Raw genomic sequence first — 7797 nt, forward strand, 5'->3', positions numbered from 1 at the left:
GAACATTTATTTTTAAAGAGGATAATTTTGTCAGGCTGTATATAAGACAAGAGCAGCTTCATACTTGCTCAGTTGCTCTCTATCCACGTGACCAGGTTAGTGATTTTAAATGTATTTTTAGGAGATGTGTTGGTAGCTCAAGCAGACTAAAGAGGTAGTATCACAATATTATTTCAAACTTAGATGAAAGATATACACTATTATGTGATTATAATTTTGATGGAAAATTGGAAATAACAAACAATAAAAGTGGGTATAAATCCTTTATCAAAGACCCTATCCTATTTCTAAAGATGGTTCAAGCTTCAGAAGAGGAAAAAGAAGCTTTAGTGCAAATCGACGGAATATCGATTCCACCTTTGTTGACATACTACAAAAGTTATTATGAAGAAGAACTTTGGTTAAGAGAAGAACAAAGCTATTTTGGGCGAGATAAATATTTTAGTTATTTGATGTTTGAACCTATTTTGAAAAAAAAAAATTGTCCGACTATAACATATATGGAACAAGACATGAAAAAATGGATACCACCATTCCAATTCATTTACATCATTTAATTTTTAAAAATTAATCTCCAAACTGTATTTTTTTTTTTTTTTTTTTTTAAGAGTTTCCTGTTTCCTGTCAATATAAGACAGAGCCACCCTCTCTTACTTCATAGTTTCTCTCCATTCACGCGAGCAGGTCAGTGTTCTCATTTCATTTGTGAGGGGGGTGTGGATCTCCTGATGGTGTGGCTGTCATATCTGTTATTATATTGAAAAAGGGAGAGTGACTATTGTTTGCTCATGGTTCTCACACAACTAGGTCAATCAGTCTCCTTATTTCTTCTACTATAATGGATTTTTTTTAACAGACTGTGACAGGCCGAGATGTAAGAGAGCTGTGAGGATACTAACCAACTAAGGAAGAGTCGTTAAGTTTTTTGTGGATTCCCCTCCCATAGCAATCCAGGATGTTGCGGGAAAGAATCAAAAGTAATAGAGGAGGAGAAAAACCATCTGGGATACCAATATCCACATACACAGCTTTAACTAAAAAAAATTTGAGATAATTTTCAACATTCTTTTGCCAGAGAGGCCATTTAGGGTAAATTGACATTTTATTAGGAGATTTTTTTTTTTTTCATAATGAATCCTTTCGACAAGATGATGTTTACTACGGAATGTGAGAATTTCAAATCTTTTGTACCTTCAATTACATCAAGTTTACAATTGTCTAGCTATATTCAATACTTTTATAATTGTGGACTAAATATTACATTAGAACGAGATTTAAAATTACCATCAAATTTTTTGTTTGAAACAGAAATACAAACTCTTTATTCCTTGAAAATATGGATGGGATCTAACGAGGAAGGGAAACCACTAGCATCACAATTTCAATTTATACTACGATGTCAAATAGAAAACGAAGGATTCTTCATCGAACTTATTTCAAATATAGATGAAAGATATACAATATTATGTGTTTATGACGAAAAATTTAATATAAGAAGCAATAACAATGGATATAAATCCTTTGCCAAGGACCCTCTTACATTTCTAAAGATGGTTCAAGCTTCAGAAGAGGAAAAAGAAACTTTAAGAGAGATGATGCGAATCGATGGAATATCAATTCCACTTTGGTCGACATACTACAAATGTGATGAAGAAGAATTTCTGTTAACAAAAAACTATTTCAAGCGAGATTTTTATTTTAGGTACCTGATGTTTGAACACATTAATTGGAAATCAACTGGACAATATGATGTTTATGAAAAATGGGTGAAATGTTTTGAAAAAGAGGTTGATAATTCCTGGTATCAAATCAACCAATATAGTTTATGTAAAACCAAAAAATGTCAGACCATAAAATATATGGAACCATACATGAAAAAATTTATATGAAACTTTGGTTAATGAAATTAATGACAGAGTATGGTTTAAATATGAAAACTATTCTTGTCGCATTTTTAGTGATGGTGATGAAGACTGTGACAATATATACATCATTGACTTAAAATTTTGTAATGACTTCAAAAGCATTGACAGAGTTTATCATGTGGAAAAAACTAAAAAATATAATGCACTAATTGCTCGCTTAGGGGGAAAAGAATATGGATCATTTTTTATCGAAATGATTATCATCTATTACTCTTATTATAAGAGAGAATGTATAATTTTTGTAACCCGTAATCCCAAACTCTTTATTAATATAATTCAAACTGGGGAAAAGGATAAAATTTGTAGTTTTATCTTGAAAGATGAGGGTTTATTATCATCTCAGATGAGAAAAAATTGTAGTTTAGTAGCCCAATGCACTCAGAAGATTGTAAAAAGTTTGGTTTCGGATACTGAAACAGAATGTTGGAATGTAGCCACATTGCATGAAAAGATAGATACCACCATCCAAATTCCCCATTTACACCTTAAACAATTCATACTTAATGAAGGTCTAGAACATCTAATGATTGGATTCTGGAAGAGAGCTGTAGAAGATTTAAAAGTATTATGTATTTAAATAATAAGTTGATATGCCGCTTTCCACCAGTTGCTTTCTTAAGAGACTTTCATAGATTAAACAACCGACCCACAATGATAAATTAGAGTGATCTCACCGAGGTGGTTGGGAGCTGCTTTTTTTTGGGGGGGGAGGGGAGAACCAGATTTAAATTGGCCACCAAAGTGTAGAGAAACATGCTGGCGCAACTCTCTAATGTGTACTTAAGTGGGATAAAAAAAAACTCTAAGCTCATTCTCACTATGGAACTAAACGAGGACAGACGGATGGTGGGTAGCATTGTGAGAAAATAAATAAAATAGTAATAATAATAATAATAATAATAAACAGTGTAATTGTAAATCACTCCTTCTTCAGTCAGGAATGGCACAAATTAGTGATGACAACACTATCTGTGAGTCTGCTCCCGAAGTCCCCAAGTGGGCATTTGAAGGCATAGACGACATTAGTCTCTTTTAAAGCGTTCTGTTTTGTGTCTGGAGAGTTTCTCATGAGTAGGCTGGCCGTTTTTCTGGTTTTATAGTAAATCGTCAGTTGTATCCTCTGATTTTTGTCTGTAGGGATAACGTTTCTATTAACAATATCTTTCAGGACCCTTTCCTCCGTTTTATGAGCTGTGGAAAAGAAGTTCCTGTAAAATAGTCTAATAGGGGGTATAGGTGTTGTGTTAGTTGTCTCTTCAGAGGTTGCATGGCTTTTCACTTTCCTTCTTATGATGTCTTCGATGAAACCATTGGAGAAGCCGTTATTGACTAGGACCTGCCTTACCCTACAGAGTTCTTCGTCGACTTGCTTCCATTCTGAGCTGTGGCTGAGAGCACGGTCGACGTATGCGTTAACAACACTCCTCTTGTACCTGTCAGGGCAGTCGCTGTTGGCATTTAGGCACATTCCTATGTTTGTTTCCTTAGTGTAGACTGCAGTGTGGAAACCTCCGCCCTTTTCCATGACTGTTACATCTAGAAAAGGCAGCTTCCCATCCTTTTCCGTCTCGTAAGTGAAACGCAGCACGGAACTCTGCTCAAATGCCTCCTTCAGCTTCTGCAGATGTCTGACATCAGGTACCTGTGTAAAAATGTCGTCAACATACCTGCAGTATATGGCCGGTTTCAAGTTCATGTCGACTAGGACTTTTTGCTCGATGGTACCCATGTAGAAGTTTGCAAACAGGACACCTAGGGGAGAACCCATGGCGACCCCATCTACTTGCTTATACATGTGCCCATCCGGGCTCAAGAAGGGTGCCTCTTTAGTACAAGCTTGGAGTAGTTTCCTCAGAATACTCTCTGGCATGTCAAGAGGAGTACAGGCTGGATCACGATACACTCTGTCGGCTATCATTCCGATTGTCACGTCCACAGGTACGTTGGTAAACAGCGATTCTACGTCCAACGAGGCTCTTATCCCTGTGGCCCGTGTGCCCCGCAGTAAGTCCACAAATTCCTTTGGAGACTTCAGGCTGAAGGCGCAAGGAACATAAGGAGTCAGCAGGCCGTTGAGTCGCTTTGCCAGTCTGTACGTGGGTGTGGGTATCTGGCTAATGATTGGCCAAAGTGGGTTTCCAGGCTTGTGCGTCTTGACATTTCCATACGCATATCCAGGTTTATATTCCCCAATGATCTTTGGCAGGTGGAGTCCGGATTTCTTGGCGTTTACAGTTTCGATCAGTTTGTTGACCTTTGCTTTTAATTCGGCTGTAGTGTCCTTCGTTACCCTTTGGAACTTAGTTTGGTCAGAGAGTATGATGTTCATTTTCGCCAGATATTCGTCTTTTTTAAGAATGACATATATTGGCGACTTGTCACCTCTCCTGACAACTATCTCCTTGTTCTCACGAAGGCTTTTAGCTGCCGCTTTAAGCTCGGGGGACAGTATGGTGCTTCTGTAGTTGCCTCGATTCTTTCCTCCTTCTGCAATAAGTTCTGCTTGTAAGGTATCTTTGGTAGTGACCTTCTTTTGTGTCTCGAGGTCGAATATGTCGTCCAACAGAATTTCCAACTCTACTTTCCGGGCCATTTCACTCGGTCTGGACATAACATGACAGTTTATGCCCAGATTTAGGAGAGTGACTTGGTCCTCAGTGAGGTTAATTCCTGCAAGGTTCAGGAAGCCATCTCTTGGTCGTGGAATTGCCATAGGTCCTCCATATAATGTTGTTAGTTTCTTGATAATCCTTGTTTCAGTGCTGAGGTGATGTTGGTCTGTGAGGATGTCGAGGTGTTGTTCAATGCGGGTACGGATACTATGGTCGATGTTGCTATTTCTCCGAATTACAGTTGTTGTATTATATTTCTCCGATGTTGCTATTTACAGCCGAATTAAAAGCAAAGGTCAACAAACTGATCGAAACTGTAAACGCCAAGAAATCCGGACTCCACCTGCCAAAGATCATTGGGGAATATAAACCTGGATATGCGTATGGAAATGTCAAGACGCACAAGCCTGGAAACCCACTTCGGCCAATCATTAGCCAGATACCCACACCCACGTACAGACTGGCAAAGCGACTCAACGGCCTGCTGACTCCTTATGTTCCTTGCGCCTTCAGCCTGAAGTCTCCAAAGGAATTTGTGGACTTACTGCGGGGCACACGGGCCACAGGGATAAGAGCCTCGTTGGACGTGGAATCGCTGTTTACCAACGTACCTGTGGACGAGACAATCGGAATGATAGCCGACAGAGTGTATCGTGATCCAGCCTGTACTCCTCTTGACATGCCAGAGAGTATTCTGAGGAAACTACTCCAAGCTTGTACTAAAGAGGCACCCTTCTTGAGCCCGGATGGGCACATGTATAAGCAAGTAGATGGGGTCGCCATGGGTTCTCCCCTAGGTGTCCTGTTTGCAAACTTCTACATGGGTACCATCGAGCAAAAAGTCCTAGTCGACATGAACTTGAAACCGGCCATATACTGCAGGTATGTTGACGACATTTTTACACAGGTACCTGATGTCAGACATCTGCAGAAGCTGAAGGAGGCATTTGAGCAGAGTTCCGTGCTGCGTTTCACTTACGAGACGGAAAAGGATGGGAAGCTGCCTTTTCTAGATGTAACAGTCATGGAAAAGGGCGGAGGTTTCCACACTGCAGTCTACACTAAGGAAACAAACATAGGAATGTGCCTAAATGCCAACAGCGACTGCCCTGACAGGTACAAGAGGAGTGTTGTTAACGCATACGTCGACCGTGCTCTCAGCCACAGCTCAGAATGGAAGCAAGTCGACGAAGAACTCTGTAGGGTAAGGCAGGTCCTAGTCAATAACGGCTTCTCCAATGGTTTCATCGAAGACATCATAAGAAGGAAAGTGAAAAGCCATGCAACCTCTGAAGAGACAACTAACACAACACCTATACCCCCTATTAGACTATTTTACAGGAACTTCTTTTCCACAGCTCATAAAACGGAGGAAAGGGTCCTGAAAGATATTGTTAATAGAAACGTTATCCCTACAGACAAAAATCAGAGGATACAACTGACGATTTACTATAAAACCAGAAAAACGGCCAGCCTACTCATGAGAAACTCTCCAGACACAAAACAGAACGCTTTAAAAGAGACTAATGTCGTCTATGCCTTCAAATGCCCACTTGGGGACTGTAAGCTCCAAAAAACCCAGTATATAGGCAAGACAACAACATCTCTTTCTAGGCGTTTAACGATGCATAAGCAACAGGGCTCCATTAAGGAACATATAATCTCTTCCCATAACCAAACCATCGCCAGAGAAATCCTAGTAAACAACACAGAAATCATCGATAGATACAGCGATAGCAGGCGGCTTGACGTTTGCGAGGCACTACACATCAAGAAGTCAACACCAGCAATCAACAGCCAATTATTGCACAACTATATTCTACCCACCTCAAGACTCCGCTCCAATATAGAAGCATCAAGAAATATGGACCAATAGGCTTTCTACAAACACTTCTATTCAATACCCATTGTTTCTGTTCTGTCTTGTGTTGATACTTTTAATACCCTATTAATATCCCCTCCTGTTCTGTCTTGTGTTAATGCCACATCACCCTTACCACCTCACTCAAATGTAGATATAAAATCAGAGATACGTTCTAATCAGTTGTGTATTTGTGAAGTCTTTGAAAATGTAATAAGTTTTACGAAACGCGCCCGTGTCGCGTCAGACTAGAAATAAAAATGAATTTTGGAGAAGTGATTTTTGATTTACCTCCAACAGTGAAGCGTAATGTACAAAAGATTGAGAAAATTCGTGTTAGAATTATTAATCTTACTTTTTCGGTCATATTTAATAATATATGTCTACAGGAAAGACTGCTACCAAAATATACTAATATATATATATATATGTTGTAGTGGGGAGGACTGGGGGACAAGGAAGGTTGTTGTGGCTCAACAACGCACATGCAATGCTGAGCCACAGCAACGACTTTTTGATGAGCCACAGCAACGACTTTTTGACGTTTTGATGAGCCACAACAACACGTGGCTGGGTATCTGACGCCTGAACGTGTTTCATAATTCTTATTTCATTTTCAAAGACTTAGTTAACACATAAAGTCCGGGTATTGCGGTATAAGGTGTTCCGCTGATGTTGCACACCTCGCCACCTTCCTTTTTACTATGTCTTCAACATAACCATTGGAAAAACCATTGTTGACCTTACTCTACACAACTCCTCATCCACCTGCTTCCATACAGAGCTGTGAGTGAGAGCTCGGTCAACGTAAGCGTTCACAATACTCCGTTCGTATTACTCCGAGCAGTCGCTGTCAGCGTTAAGGCACATCCCTATGTTTGTCTCTTTAGTATATACTGCATGATGAAAGTTGCCATTCCTTTCCATAACTGCTACATCTAAGAAGGGCAGCTTAACCCTAATCCCTATCTCATAAGTGAAGTTTAAAACTGAGTTTTGCTCGAAAGCTTCCTTCAACTACAACAGTCGTTCGGTATCCGGGACTTGTACAAATATGTCGTCGGCATACTTGCATAGGTTTCAGGTCTAACCCGACCAGAACCCTCTGCTCAATAGTACCCATGTAAACGTTCTTGAACAAGACACCCAGCGGGGAGCCCATGGCGACGCTGTCCACTTGCTTATTCATGTGTCCGTCAGAACTTACGAAGGGTGCCTCTTTCGTGCAAGCTTCAAGCAGTTTTTTTTATATTCTCTCTGGTATGTCCAAAGGAGTGCTAGTCGGATCTCGATACACTGTCCATCGTCATTCCAATAGTCTCGTCCACAGGCACATTAGTGAACAGTGACTCCACATGCAGGTATCCTCTCAACAGGTCAACGAATTCCTTCGGCGACC

This window comes from Procambarus clarkii, chromosome 10, assembly GCF_040958095.1.
Source record: "Procambarus clarkii isolate CNS0578487 chromosome 10, FALCON_Pclarkii_2.0, whole genome shotgun sequence".
NCBI classification, from domain to species: Eukaryota; Metazoa; Arthropoda; class Malacostraca; order Decapoda; family Cambaridae; genus Procambarus; species Procambarus clarkii.